Genomic DNA, 15679 nt, shown 5'->3' on the forward strand with positions numbered 1-15679 from the left:
TGTTGGCTCCAGCCAACTCAGTTGTGTGACCCACATGATAATCTCATAGTTCTGTAGACTTCCATCCCAGACAGGTTAATGCGATCAATCTGTTAATGAGGAATGACCTAAGAAACCAAGGTCAGTTACGGGAACTAGACAACAGCAAATACAGACCTCTTCTCATTTATTTATGAGAAAGCACCTATGTACCCTGAAATAAGGGCCACCGAGAGTCACGTGAGAAACCAAGGTCCAAGAGTAGAACTATCTTCAAAATGGTGCGCCTTGGATTCTGGCAGCTTACAAGCCCAAATTCAGATACAGTGAAGACGCTTAGAGTCAATAGAAAGGGCGCATGGAGGGCATTTAAAGAATAAAAAGTGCTTCCCTTAAATACAGGCATGGGGAGTAGGGTCTAGTTGGCCTGCATTCTGTTTTCATGAGAACCTTCAAAGTTTCAGCCTTTTTCTACTAACAACCATTCTTTTTATGGGTACATTCTAGACACTGAGTTCAAATACTACCTAAGACAGATTCTTGATGTAGTCACTGACTTGAAAGGATCTACTGAAAAGAAGAAGCCTAAGAGAAAAAGTGATGATTAACCAGCCTGAAATGTACACTAGTACAAGAAGAGGGGGCCTCACCTGCCCTAAGAAATCCTGTGTGTCCAGATAATCACTCCTCCGGTTACCTGTTGAACTTCTGATTAAAACAGTGGAAGCCATCATTGATAAAAGGAAGTGAGATGGCTTAAATGTATGAGAAGGGACTTGAGTTAGACAACATCGATGGAAGTTGATTGGAATGGAAACTTAACTATCCTTCTGTTAAATCATTCATTTTGATCTGCCTAAATTGCAAACCAGCCTGACCTTCCTTTTAGCATTTAGATGTAATAAAATAATTTTGGAAATTTGTCATTTTAAAATTTCTCCTTCCTATTCCTTTGTACCACTTCAAATACCCCTTCTTTGTCCTTTCCTAAGGGATGCAAAAATGAGGGGATAGAGAGCAAGACAGGAGGGAAAGGAATTTCCAGGACCAAGATTAAGAATAAGAAAATAGATTCTCATATTGGGAACTTGTTGGTGGGGGCATTTGGAGCAGTGATCGTGCCCAGTGAGTAAAACAAAGGCCGGAGAAAAGAAAGAAGGCAGGCCACCAAAGAGATGGAGGAAGGAGAGATAACCCCATTGCAAACCCTGTCTTTATGAGTTGAATGGAGTCTGGCCTTTTTGTCACTAGACCTGGGTTCAGATGCCCTTCCTGCCATTTACTAGTAATGTGGGATAATAAAATAACCTGTCTTTTAGGGCTGTGGTTTGATTAAATAAGGTAGTGCTTGAAAAGTACGCAGCCGAGTGGCTATTATTTTTATTAGTCAACTATGCACATTCTTCCTTGCTGCCCCTTCCTTATAAGACAGGGAGCAAAGGCCCTGAGATCGGAGGGTGCCTGTTTGAGAAGTAGCAAAAAGATTGCTGTGGTTAGAGGAGAAACAAGTAAAAGAGAAACAGACTATACTATCAGGGAGGTAATAAGGGGTTGAGTGTGGAACCTAGAGACTTAGTAAGACACGAAACAGAGGGGCCCCCAAATCTGCAAACGAAGTAACAAGAAATGGGCCAGGGCGCAGAAACAAAGCCATTCCCCAGAACGATGGGGCAGGGTATCTAAAAATAGCCTGCAAACTTCTTTAAAGTTGCATTTCAGAAGCAACTGGAGACCAGGTCTAGGGACACACGCAGAACATCCACCTGTGGCTGCTGTGTGACCTTCCACCGGGGCAGTGAGGGGCTACAGTCCCAGCCAGGGAATTGAACCCGGGAAGCAAGAGACTGTGCAGGCGCAACACCCCATAATAAGTCCTGCTACAAACCCCAGAGGCCTCCAGGACAGGAGCCATCTTGGAAAGCTGCTGCTTGCGCACCTTAGTTAACATATCTCTGCCTGTGTCTATGAATAAACATGAATCTTCTCCCACCCAAGAACTTTTAAAAACTCGGGGCCCATCTTTTGTTCTGTGAGATGAGGTTAAGCATTGCTCTAGGCCCTCCTCGTCTCCGCTTGCAAGCCTCTTCAATAAAGCTTTGCTCGTGTGGAAAGCTGCGTGCCTTACCTGCTCATTCTTGACCAGTGAGAGGCAACAGCATTATTCCAGTAACACTTACTGATTTTTTAACTTCCTCCTTTTCTCTAACTCAGCTCGCCCTCATTTTTCTGAATTCCTTGATCTACTCTCATACTACTTTTGTTCTTCCATGTTAATATTCATCATATTCAAAATCATATTTATCTTCATTCAGCCCTCAAGGCAATCCTCAATGAAGTTCTATCATCCCCAGTTTTCAGGAAAAGAAACTGAGATGCTGTGGTGAAATGAGTTCCTTTATGTGGACCTTTGCTTTGGTTCTTTGGAAAAACATCTTGGAGGTTTCTCCCCTAAGGCCCGAGGAGTTACCTTTACCCTAGTTTCCTACCCAGAAGGGTTTGTTACTTTTGTCCAGATTGATATTTTCTGGGCAAGCTGTAAACAACTTGGTTTGATACTTTTTGTCTGGTCCTGGGCTGTAACCTGCCCTGTGATCGGTATGCACCTTGCAGGAATTGGTCAATAAACGATGCAAATGAAGTGTCTATAGCCTACGATGCAAATGAAGTGTCTATAGCCTACTATGCAAATGAAGTGTCTGTGGCCTACCAAGAGAGGACCGGTCAGTTCATGGCCCTGGTGGGAGGACCATCCCTTGATATCAACAAGGAGTTTGTATATATAAGTAGCCAACCTCACAAAGGTTTTTCAGACAGAAAGAAGCAAGAAGAAAAGCAGAAGGAAGAAAGAAGAGAGAAGCAGAGAGAGAGAGGAGGCAAGGAACCTCCTAAAAGAACTGTAACATGTATTAAGGGCTGTGACATTAAAGACAGTGAGAGGCCCAGAAGGGGCCCAGCTGCAGAGTCGATGGTGACAGATGGTAGGACCTAGAAGAGCCTGTCCTGAGGGGGCTAAGAGGAGCCTCTCCTGAGGGGGTCAAAAGGAGGCCTGTGGTTAGGGCTGAAAGGGGGCCTGCACGGCTGAGAGGAGCTTAGAGAGCTGTCCTGCACTGAAAAAGGGAGACTTTGTCTACAGGCTTCCTGATCCTGATCCTGATCCTGAGTTGCACTCAACCACTTAACTGCAAGTATGGTCTGAGTTCTGTGTGGCCATTGCAATGGATTATTGAACCCAGAAGAGAAGTAGAAAGTACTGTGGGAGGGATGGCTGGTGTCAGAATTAGTAGAAAGGTTGGAGAGTGGACGCATGTCTGAGCTCCACCTCATGGGAACCGCTTTGGGCTAATCCTGGTCATTATCCCCTCCTGAAGTTAGACAGGTTCTGACAACATGACTACTACTGCCACCTCATAGGAATCACCATCAGCTTTGGGCTGATGGTGATTCTCTCTCATTCTCCTGAAGTTAGAGGACTTCAGATACTACCATCTTACAGGTGCAGAGAGGTCAGGTGATTTGCCTGAGATCTCCCAGGTAGTAGGTGGTAAAGCCAGGATTCCAATCCAAGTCTTTTGTATTAAATTCCTAGTTTATTCAAAGACAGAAGTCTTCCCTTTCACTTATTCAGCAAGCATTTGTCGAACTCCTGTTAGTGTACATGTTAAGTACTGGGGGTACAGAGATGAGTGAGGGGTGGTTCCTATTGTATGGAGTTCATGTTCATGAGTAGAACAGATATTTAAACAAGTAATCACCATGTGATAGGGAGAATTCCTGTGTTCAAAAGCTCCGTGGAGGAGCTGGTGCTTGGCCTGAGTTTTGAAGGCTGGGAAGGAGTTTGTGTGGTGAACACAGTGGGGGTAGGATGGGGACATCATAGGCAGAGAGAATAGCATGTACTGATGTGAAAACACATAGGGAGTGAAAGTCATTTGGTATGGCCAGAGCATCAGGTTCAAGGAAATTGGCAGAGAACGTGGGGTACAGCTAGGGGGAGGTGAGATCATCCTAGTGTCTCTGTCTGATTTTATCCTGTGGGTGATAGGCAGCTATTGCAGGGTTTTAAGCAGGGGAATGACATGATAAGATTTATTCTTTCAACCAGAAATGTGTCTACAATGAGTTGGAAATGCAATGATGAACAATACAGCCAAGTACCTTACACCCCTGTGAGGAAAGAGATATTATAAACAAGTGAACAAGGAAGTAAACAAGTAAGAGGACATATACTTGTACTCCGTGACCCACCCCGAGACTCTATCCCAAAGAAAGACTTGCAAAAAAGCTATTCATTGCAGCCCTATTTGTAGCAACATGGTGCAACCACGCAAATGCCTATCCATTGGGGGCTGGTCGCCTAAACCAGGGTAATTCACATAACGGAGGCCTATGCAGAGAATAATCTCTAGGCTACACTTCTGAGTGAAAAGAAGCAAGATGCAGAACAGTGTATGTGTGCATATATTTTCATGTATGGCATAAGAAAGTTTGGAAACATGAATATATTTAGGCACTGGCTTATGTTTTCAAACATAAACAAGGGAAAAAGAATCCAAAAATTATTTAAAGTGGTTTTCTAAAAGGAAGAGGTAGGGGAAAGAGTAAGACAATGGGGTTGGAAGATGGATTTTCCTGGGTATTCTTTGTTTTGTAGTTTTGACTTTAGAGCCTTGTGTTTGACATAATATAAAACAAAATTAAGTAGAAAAGAAAAAAATCAATCCCTAAACTTAAAAACACACTAAATCAATTGAGCAATTATATATTGAATGGGTGGTATAAATACACATGGAAAAATTATTCCAAGTTTTTTCAAAACATGGTATTTTTATTGTTAAGACCTACTGGAGTAAGGAGTCCTGATGGTGCAACAGTTAAGTGCTCGGCTGCTAACCAAAAGGTTGGTGGTTCAAACCCACCCAGCAGCTCTGTGGGAGAAAGATCTGTCGACTTGCTTCCGTAAAGATTAGAGCCAAGGAAATCCTATGGGGGCAGTTCTACTCTGTAACACATGGGGTCTGTATGAGTAGGAACTGCACCCAACGACAACAACCTAGTGGAGTATATAAAGGACAAGAAAAACTGCAAAGAAGTCTTACACAGCACTAAGGAATCTTGTTAGTAATCATATTGGTGTTGTTATTTTGAAACTATTTATATGTGTGCGTGTGCTGAATGAGTGAATTAGCATCCAGACTACATAAAGAAATCCTAAAAATCAATGAGTAAAGGACGAACTACCCCATTGAAAAGTCATAAAAAGTCATGAAGCAGCAATCTGCAGAAGAAATAGGAATGATTGAAATACATGAAGAGTCTCAATCTCATGAGTAATCAAGGCAATGCAAAACCAAACCACAAGGAGATACTATTTCACACCCCCCAGACAGCAAAACTAAAGTCTGACAATACCAAGTGCTGCAGTGGACGTGGAACACTCTTCCGCTTCATGGGGAGGAAAGGAACTGGTCCAACCTCTCTGAAAGCACCTTTCAAGTTGAACAAGACACAGAAATTCCATCCCTAGGTATTTACCTTAGGAGCCCTGGTGGCACAATGGTTAAGTGCTCAGCTGCTAACTGAAAGGTTGGCGATTCAAATCCACCCAGCAGCTCTGCAGGAGAAAGAGCTGGTGTCTTGGTCATCTAGTGCTGCTGTAACAGAAATACCGCAAGTGGATCACTTTAACAAAGAGAAATTTATTCTCTCACAGTCTAGTAGTGTCGGCTCCAGGGGAAGGCTTTCTCTCTCTGTCCTCTTCCCCTGGTCAAGGAGCTTCTCTGCGCAGGAACCCCAGGTCTAAAGGACGCGCTCTGCTGCCGTTGCTTCTTTCTTGGTGGTATGAGGTCCCCTGTCTCTCTGCTCGCTTCTCTCTTTTATATCTCAAGAGATTGCCTCAAGATATAATCCAGTCCTGTAGGTTGAGTCCTGCCTCACTAACACAACTGCCGCCCATCCTCCCTCATTAACATTATAGAGGCAGGATTTACACCATACAGGAAAATCACACAATACTGGGAATCGTGGCGCAACCCAACTGATATACACATTTTTGGGAGGACATAACTCAATCCAAAACACCTGGTGATCTGTCCTGTAAAGATCACAGCCTAGAAAACCCTGTTGTTACTGCAAACCGCGGATTTGAGCCGCCTGCTGCAAAGCCAATACTGAGAGAGGAGAAAAGCAGCAAGAGGGCTTTATTGAACACAGGTATCCAAGAGACAGAGGGGGTTAAATTTCTCCCAAATTCTATCTAATTCTAAGGAGCTAGCAGAGGGTTTTATAGGGGAAGGTCAGGGTTACCTAATGTTTTTAAGCACGTAGCCCACAGATGGTCTTATACATCACAAAACAACTACTAGAAACTCTTTATTAAACTAAAGATACGCATGTCAGACATCTGGACTCTAATCTGTATGTTTGTAACAGGCTGGAAAAAAAACTTACATAAGAATCTCTTTGCTAGCAGAACTGCTCTGCCAAGTCCACTCTGGCTGAGATAAGGAGCAAGAAAGAAAGCTGCAGATCAAAATGTGTCAGGCAGCTTTTCTAGCTGCCGTCTTGCAGGCTGAAGGCCATTTCTCAAGAGAACAAAGAAGAGAAGAGAGACCAAGGCCACAGGAGCTGAGAGAGCTCCGCACCCCTTTGGAAGAGACTGGTGCAGCTGGTACAATAAAAAATGTTTTCAGAGATTACTTAGAGCATCATTATGGCATTAATTATGTCAAGCTCTCAATCACCCATTGTGAATAGGAGAAAACATGTTGTAAGGTATTAGGGTGTTTGTTATGTTAAGAGTGGAACAGGCTGCTCAGCCCTATCTTGAACAGAACCTGTGCCATTTTCCAAGGACTAGAGATTAATCGCAGTTCATACAGCTTTTTTTTTTATACAGCTATACTAAAACAAATGAGGAAATATATCCTCTCTACTTTAATATTAAAACACTGGAGAAAATGTATTTTCTCTACTTCACTATGGTGCAGTTCTACTCTGTCACATGAGTGAGAATTGACTCAGTAGTCCCCAACAGCAGGCATTTATTTATCTTAGAGAAATTTCTTTTATGCATAAGAAACAGGTACAAGAATGTTCATAGTGGCATGACTTATAGCTGAAAAATATAGGAAACAACCTAAACACTGATGAACAGAATAATATAAAATAAATGACTTCTCACAGTTCTTACTATGTAGTAGTAGATAACAAATGAACTAGAACTACGTATATCCACATGGTAGAAACTCACAACCATGATGTTGAGCAAAAAAAGCAAGTAGCAGAAAAAATACATAGTATAATATTATTTATAAAGATCTGAAAAATAATAAAATAACTATATAGATATATAACATATACAGTGGAAAAATGATAAACACCAAATTCAGAGTAGTGGTTATATCCGTTACAGGAAGGAAACACAGGGCCTTGGACTGTGTCTGTAATGGTTTGTTACTTAAGATGGGTGGTGGATACATGGGTATTCATGACTCCTTATTACCTTTATTACTTTATTCCTTTTAAAAGACAAACCTGATCACATCATTTTCCTCCTCAAAACTCTGCAAAAGCTTCCCATTACATTTTGAATAAATTCCAAAGCTCCAATTGTGGGCCCAAATCATTTGGCCCCTGGCTACTTCTTGGACATCGTCTGTTGCCACTCTCCTCTCTGCTCACTAAGCTCCAGCCCTAGTATTCCTCAAACAAACCAAATATGTTCCTGCCTCCAGGCCCTTGCACATGCTGTTTCCCCTTCATTGAATGTAGGGCACAGTCCTCTTCTCTTCCTTGCTGCGCTTCTCCACCCATATTTACCACAACAGCCATCAGATCATCTTCTGTTTTACCCTTGAGACTGACAATGAGCTTGAGATGATTCTGGCTCTCTCAGGTGACACTGAAGTGAGTAGCTTCTTCACCATTTTGCTGTGAACCATGATCCCAGGGCTGGGCCCATTGCTATGTGATCTAGACCCATCTGTGAATAAGGGGAAGTGGTTGGAGAAGGGCACCAGACAGGCTGTGTCATGTAGGAGGGAGGAACTGTCATTCAGTTGGAATCCCAGTGGTCTGCAGAAATCCTCTCCAATGGATTGCTGGGCTGGATGAACCTTGCACTCACTGCAGCCACCCTGGACCAGCAGAAGACTCTGGTATTGGCCCAGGGCAGGAGCACAGATCCACATGCAGAGATGAGGCTGGTGGGACTCTGAGGGGAGAAGGGCAGGACTCATGCTCAGCACTGACCCAGCTGTCACTAACATTCTCATACCAAGTGTCACTCACATGAATGTTGTGCTTCAAACATTACCAAAAGTTCCCACCGTACTCATCTCATCCTATCCTGGTTTCTACAGCAATGCCACGAGGCAGGGACTCTGATTCTCAAATTGTTGTTGTTAGTTGCTGTTGAGTTGGCTCCAACTCGTGGTGGCCTTATGTATAACCAAATTTAACATTGCCCAGTCCTGCACCGTCATCATGATCACTGGTATGCTCGAGTCCATTTTTGCGGCTGCTGTGTATTTTGAATGCCTTCCAACCTACATGGCTTATCTTTTAGCACTGCATCAGGCGATATTCTGCTGTGATCCATAGGGTTTCCACTGGCTAATTTTTAGAAGTAGATTACCAAGATTCTAGCCCATCTTAGTCTAGAAGCTCTGCTGAAACCTGTCCACCATGGGTGACCCTGCTGGTATTTGAATTAAACTGGCACAGCTTCAAGTATCACAGCAACGCAGGTCAGCACAGTCAGACAAACTGACTGAGTAGTGGGATTCCCGAATTTGAGGTGGGGAAACCGAGATTCAGAGGTCATCAGCAATAAAACTGGGATTTGAAATCAGTCTCAGACTCTAAGCCAGTTGTCTTTCCACTCTTCTGTGATACTGCCCTTCAGGGGGAGGGAGGAGGACCTGGCTGTGCTCCTTCCCAGATGGCTAAAAAAGAGTCATCACTTTCAGCACTTCTGAAACAACTAAAAACCCAGAAAGAAAAAAAAAAAAAACCCAGTGCCGTTGAGTTGACTAAGACCAAAAGCTTGAATTTCTGAAGCAGCCTCTAGCCCTGGGGAAACTGTTGTTTTCCCCCTGAGGGCATTATTCCAGCATTTACAGTTCACACAGTGGTCATCAGCACTTGCAAGTGTGGTTTCCCACCAACAGGTTGCAGCTTGGGGATCAGCCAAGAAAGCCTTTTCTCTAGAAAGGAGGCTGAGAGCCTGATGCTGTTGGTGGGCCCAGAAACTCATTCTCTCAGTGTTTCCTGTGGCCCTACTAAGCGCCTGGAGGTCACAGCGTGTGGGGAAGAGGCAGGCATTATGACCATGTGAGCACCTTGGGGGTGTGCATCAGGGAGGGGTCAGAGAGGGTGAGTGGAGGGGTGAGCAGGAGCTTGCCAGGCACAGAGGCCTGGAAGGACAGGACCAGGTGACCTGGGGAGGCCAGGTGGGTGTGGCAGCAGGAAATGAGTCAAGGGCCTGAGTCAGGGAATCAGGTCTTACCAGGGAAACCGCCCAGGCCCGGCCTACCTCCATCACTGTCCAAAGGCTTCCAGGAGCCTCTGGGGGAGCAGAGGCTGTGGCCTATTGTCCTCTTTCTGGAGAGCCCTACAGGGGACATTAAAGGAAGAGACCCCTCTCCTCCCCTCTGGGAGAGACAATGAAGATGGGCCCTGCTATGGACTGAACTGTTTCCCCCCAAAATATGTGTTGGAATCACAAACAAATTGCGATGGACTGCTAACCTGAAGGGTGGCAGTTTGAACCCATCCAGAGGCACATGGCAGAAAAGGCCTGGTGATTTGTTTCTGTTGAGATCAGCCAAGAAAACCCTGTGGGGGCAGTTCTACTGTGTCACATGGGGTTTCTATGATTCAGAATCAACTAGATGGCAACTAACAACAACAATAACATACCCAAGGATATTACCCCATTCAGGAATAGTGTTGTCTTTATTGTCTTAACAAGGCCATACGAATGTAGGGTGTGACCTAAACCAAATCACTTTTGAGCTGTAAAAAGAGCAGATTAGACACAGAAGAAAGCACAGATTTGGAGAGGAGAGGTAGATGCCACATGAAGATCGACAAGGGATGGAGAGATGTTGGGGCAACAGAAGTTGAGACAAGGATTTTCCATAGAGCCTACAGAGGAGAGCCTTCCCAAGAGCCAGTGCCCTGAATCTGGCCTTGTAGCCTCCTGAACTGTGAGAAAATATATTTCTGTTCTTTATAGCCACCCACTTGTGGTATTTCTGCAATGGCAACACTAGGAAACTAAGATAGGCATCCAGTAATGCGGCCAAGGATCGACTGTCCACCCTGGGACAGTTGAAGGTGAAAAGTGGGTGCTATTCGTAATTAAGCTGGGACTGACTTGGGTAATGTGAGGCTCCCTGGCACTCAGGCCTTCTTGGCAGGAGTGAGGTGAGTGCAGAACGCAAATGCGCTTTTTCCTTTCTTCCAGGGGACTCCACTTTTGGCAAAAATGGGGTTGATCCCCCCACACATTTGGCCCCTGGTCTCTGGAATAACTCTGTGAGAGTAAAAGATAGTGGGAAGCAGACCCTGACAGAGACGGTGACATTGCAGGGGCTGGTGTCCTCCAGGCTGAAGAACAAAGACAGCGAGAAAGTAAGACAGAGAATGTGGGTCACGGGCAGGTAACAGTGGGACAGGGACAGCCCCAGGGTCATCTCCTTTCATCCAGAGCCAAATACAGTTGTAAAATCCTCTGCATTGGCATATTTTATTTGATTCAGAATCTTCTGGGCTCTAAAAAGGTCTCCAGAGCCAGCTAGACTGACACGGTGGCTGCAACAAAGAGCTCAAACATATGAATGATAGTGCATGACTAGGCAACGGTTTTGTTCTGTTATATATAAGAGCACCGTGAATCACACAGTCATTCTACTTTTTTCATTTAATCATCCCAGTAGATTAACCTTAAGCAATGTTATTGTTGTTATTAGGTGCCATTAAGTCAATTACAACTCATGGTGACCCCATGTCGACCCCATATAACAGAGTAGAACTGCCCCATAGGATTTTCTTGCTGTAAACTTTATGGGAACAGATTACCACGTCTTTCTGCCATAGAACTGCTGGGTAGGTTTGAACCAGCAACCTCTGGGTTAGCAGCTGAGTGCTTAAATGTTGTGCCACCAGGGTACCTTCTTAAGCAAAAAAAAAAAAAAAAAGCAATAGAATCCTTTATTATGCCCACTCCACAATGTGAAAACAGTGTGCTGGAGAGGTTAGGGCACACATCCCAGGTCTTGCATGGAAGAAAATGTTGCAGCCAGAACCTAGCCCTGGACCCTGCACTGTAACGTGGGCTCTTGTCCTGCTGTCACCCTCATGCTCCCCTCAGCCCCACGAAGCTTGGAAAAGGGTCAGATGTGAGGGCATGTGGCTGGCGGAGTGGCTGCTTCCTTCTGATTCTGGCTTGCCCTTGTTTCCTGCAGACCCAAGGGACTGACTCTTCTCAGCTTGAGCAAGCGACCTTCTCCAGCAGGTGGGGACTAGGTTAGACCAGGGGTGCTAACTCTTGCTGGGCACTAGAATTACCAGAGTGCTCTTAAAACAGCACCAACTAAATCAGACTCCCTCGGCTAGATGGTCCCACCATGTAGCCACAGCGCCAGCACCAGCTAAAGATGTGTCCATGTCACAGAACCCAAAGGTCCCTGGGAGCTCCCCTTGAATGACTGGCAGGTCCTGTGCTAATGCCTTTGGGCCACTCCTGTGCCCACCCCAGGCCAGCAGGGGCTGTTGAACAGTAGCTCCACAACAGTGCCTAAGGGTGTGGGGCAGAGGATCTGCCATCTCGAGATGGGAGGAAAGACAAAGGCCAGGACGAAGGGTGATCCAGTGGAGAGCCTTAGCCAGTAGGATGGCCACTGATGGGAGGACCACAGTGAGATGCCAGGCCAGAGCACAGGAGCCTGGCAGAGGGGCCAGCGGGGTACCAGGTGATGGGGCTGGAGGCATATGGACTAAAAGCAACTTGGTCAAGAAAAAGCTGTCTGTGAGGGCAATCTGGTGAAAATGAAAATGTAATTAAAATTAATATTCCATGGAAACAGCCAAAATGTTCATCAACTAATGAATGGATAATAAAATGTGGTATATCCATACAATGCAATATTATTTGGCAATAAGAAGGAATGAAGTACCCAATTTAAAAATGGTCAAAAGACATGAATAGACATTTCTCCAAAGAAGATATACAAACAACCAACAAGCACATGAAAAGATGCTCAATGCCATTAGTCATTCAAAAAAACCAAAACCAAATCCACTGCAGTCAAGTCAATTCCGACTCATAGCAACCCTATAGGACAGAGTAGAACTGTCCCATAGGGTTCCCAAGGAGCACCTGGCAGATTCAAACTGCCGACTCTTCAGTTAGCAGCCGTAGCTGTTAACCACTGTGCCACCAAGGTTTCCGTTAGCCATTACCAAAAACCAAACCCAGTGCCGTTGAGTTGATTCCGATGAGTCCATTAGTCATTAAAAAAAAAAAAAAAAGGAGATGTAAATCAAAACCACAATGAGATACCACTTCATACCCACAAGTACAAATAATAAAAAAGATGGACAATGACAAGTGTTGGTGGAGATTGAAATTGAAACCCTCACACATTGCTGGTGGGAATGTAAAATGGTGCAACCACAGTGGAAAACAGTTTGACAGCTCCTCAGAAAGATAAACATAGAGTTACCATATGACTCAGCAATTCCACTCCTAGGTGTATGCCCAAAATAAATAAAAACAGGTACTCAAATTTTTGAGCATGAATGTTCATAGCAGCATTATTAATAACAGCAAAAAGGTGGACACAACTCAAATGCCTATCAACAGATGAATGGATAAACAAATTGTGGAGTACAGTTACAATGGAATATTATTCAGTCATAAAAAGGAATGCAGTACTGATACATGGTATAATGTGGGTGACCTCAAAAACATTACACTAAAGGAAAGAAGCCCAGAACAGGCAAACCTATAAAAAACAGGAAGTAGATTTGTGGTTGTCTTAGCCTTTGAAGAAAGCCGTGGCGATCTACTTCTCAAAGATCACAGCCATTTAAAACCCTGTGGAGTCCAGTTCTACTCTGAAATTTGTTTAGGGATAGAATAGGGTACACACACACACACACACTCCACACCCCCCCCCCCACACACCCCTCTTTGGTGTGGAACCTTGCAGAACTCTTTGATTGCAAAACAACTCTAGGGAAAGATCCTTATCTATTTTGCTTCTGTAGCCCAGTTTTCCTGTTCCTCCTTGCCTTCTCATCTTTGCTTTTGGGCAGACGTTGCCCATTTGGTCTTGTATACTTGATTGAACTAAGAAGCACATTCCTCACATGTGTTATTGTGTGTTTTATAGGCCTGTATAATCCTTGGCTGAAAGGTGGACTTTGGGAGTGGCTTTGGTTTTGAGTTAGTAGGGTGTCTGGGGGCCATAATCTCAGAGCTTCCTCCAGTCTCTGTCAGACCAGTAAATCTGGTATTTTTTTGTGAATTTGAATTTGGTTTTACATTTTTCTCCTGCTCTGTCCTGGACCCTCTATTGTGATCCCTGTGAGAGTGGTTGGTGGTGGTAACTGAGCACCATCTAGTTCTTCTGGGCTCAGGCTGATGGAGGCTGTAGTTCATGTGGTCCATTAGTTCTTTGGACTAGTATCTTCCTTGTATCTTTGGTTTTCTTCATTCTCCTTTGCTCCGGACAGGAAGGGATGAATAGGTGTACCTTAGATGGCCACTGCCAGCTTTTAAGACCCTGGACATTACTCACCAAAGTAAGATGTAGAACATCTTTATGAACTGTTGTTGTCAGGTGCTGTCGAGTCAATTCCAACTCATAGCGACCCTACATACAACAGAACAAAACACTGCCCTGTCCTGTGCCATCCTTACAATCGTTGCTATGCTTGAGCCTATCATTGCAGCCACTGTGCCAATCCATCTTGTTGAGTTGAGGGTCTTTCTTTCACTGACCCTCTGCTTAACCAAGCATGATGTCCTTCAGGGATTGGTCCCTCCTGAAAATATGTCCAAAGTATGTGAGTGAAGTCTCGTCATCTTCACTTCTAAGGAGCATTCTGGCTGTATTTTTTCCAAGACAAATTTCTTTATTCTTCTGGCAGTCCATGGTATATTCAATATTCTTTGCCAACATCATAATTCAAAAGCACCAATTCTTCTTCGGTCTTCCTTACTCACTGATCAGTTTTCATAAGCGTATGAGGCAACTGAAAATATCATGGCTTGGGTCAAGTGCACCTTAGTCCTCAAAGTGACACTTTGCTCTTTAACACTTTTAAAGAGGTCTTTTGCAGCAGATTGGAAACCCTGGTGGCATAGTGGTTAAGTGCTACAGCTGCTAACCAAAGGGTCGGCAGTTTGAATCCACCAGGCGCTCCTTGGAAACTCTATGGGGCAGCTCTACTCTGTCCTATAGGGTCGCTATGAGTCGGAATCGACTTGACGGCACTGGGTTTGGTTTTTTGGCTAGTTTGCAGCAGATCTGCCCAATGCAATGCATTGCTGGATTTCCTGACTGCTGCTTCCATTCCTATTTTGTACATGCCATGTTCTGATTATTAATGTATGTTTGCAGCTATGCCTTCTCATTTTGAGTTGTGCCACATCAGCAAATGAAGGTCCCGAAAGCTTTACTCCATCCACGTCATTAAAGTCAACTCTACTTTGAGGAGGCAGCTCTTTCCCAGTTGTCCTTTGACTGACTTTCAATCTGAGGAACTTACCTTTGGCGCTGTATCAGACAACGTTCCACAGATACTCATAAGGTTTCCACTGGTCGGTTTTCTCAGGAGTAGGTCACCAGGCCCTTCTTCCTGGTCAGCTTAGTCTGGAAGCTCCTCTGAAACCTGTCTGCCATGGGTGGCCCTGCTGATATTTGGGATACCAGTGTCATAGCTTCCAGCATCACAGCAACATGCAAGCCACCACAGTATGACAATCTGACATATGAGTGGTGGCTTTATGAACTATGTTATGCCAACTGACATAGATGTTCCCTGAGATCATGGTCCCTGGCCCTCGGCCCCAGTAATTCAGTTCCTCAAGGTGTTTGTATGTGTCTAGGAAGCTTCTGTGACTTTGCCTTGGTTAAGTTGTGCTGACTTCCCCTGTATTGTTTGTTGTCTTTTCCTTCATCAAAGTTAACACTTGTCTACCATCTAGTTAGTGACTTCCCCTACCCACCCCTCACCTCCTGTGATGGTTAAGATTGTGTGTCAACTTGGCTAGGCCACGATTCTCAGTGTTTATATGTGATCACTCCCATGATGGAATCTACTGTGAGTAGCCAATCAGTTTAAAGGGAGTCTCCTTGGAGGTGTGGCCTGCATCTGAAAATAAGCAGACATTCTGGCTTTTTGCTCACTCTGGATCCTGCAGCTGGCTCCTGTTTGTCTGACTTGGGGCTTGAGCTCTATCAGCTTACCTGCCAATCTGAGGCTTGCCAGCCACTGCAGCTACGTGAATCAGGAGAAGCCTTGCGGTCTTGCCTGCTGACCATAGGATTCGTTGATATTCATAGCCTGTGAGCAAGAGCCCTGCTTTTCAACCTACTGATCCTGGGTTCACTAGCCCCTGTGGCTACGTGAATCAGGAGAAGCCTCTATCCTAATCCATGGACTTAGGATGTTCCAGCCTCTA

Source organism: Loxodonta africana, chromosome 3 (genome assembly GCF_030014295.1).
Source record: "Loxodonta africana isolate mLoxAfr1 chromosome 3, mLoxAfr1.hap2, whole genome shotgun sequence".
Taxonomy (NCBI): domain Eukaryota; kingdom Metazoa; phylum Chordata; class Mammalia; order Proboscidea; family Elephantidae; genus Loxodonta; species Loxodonta africana.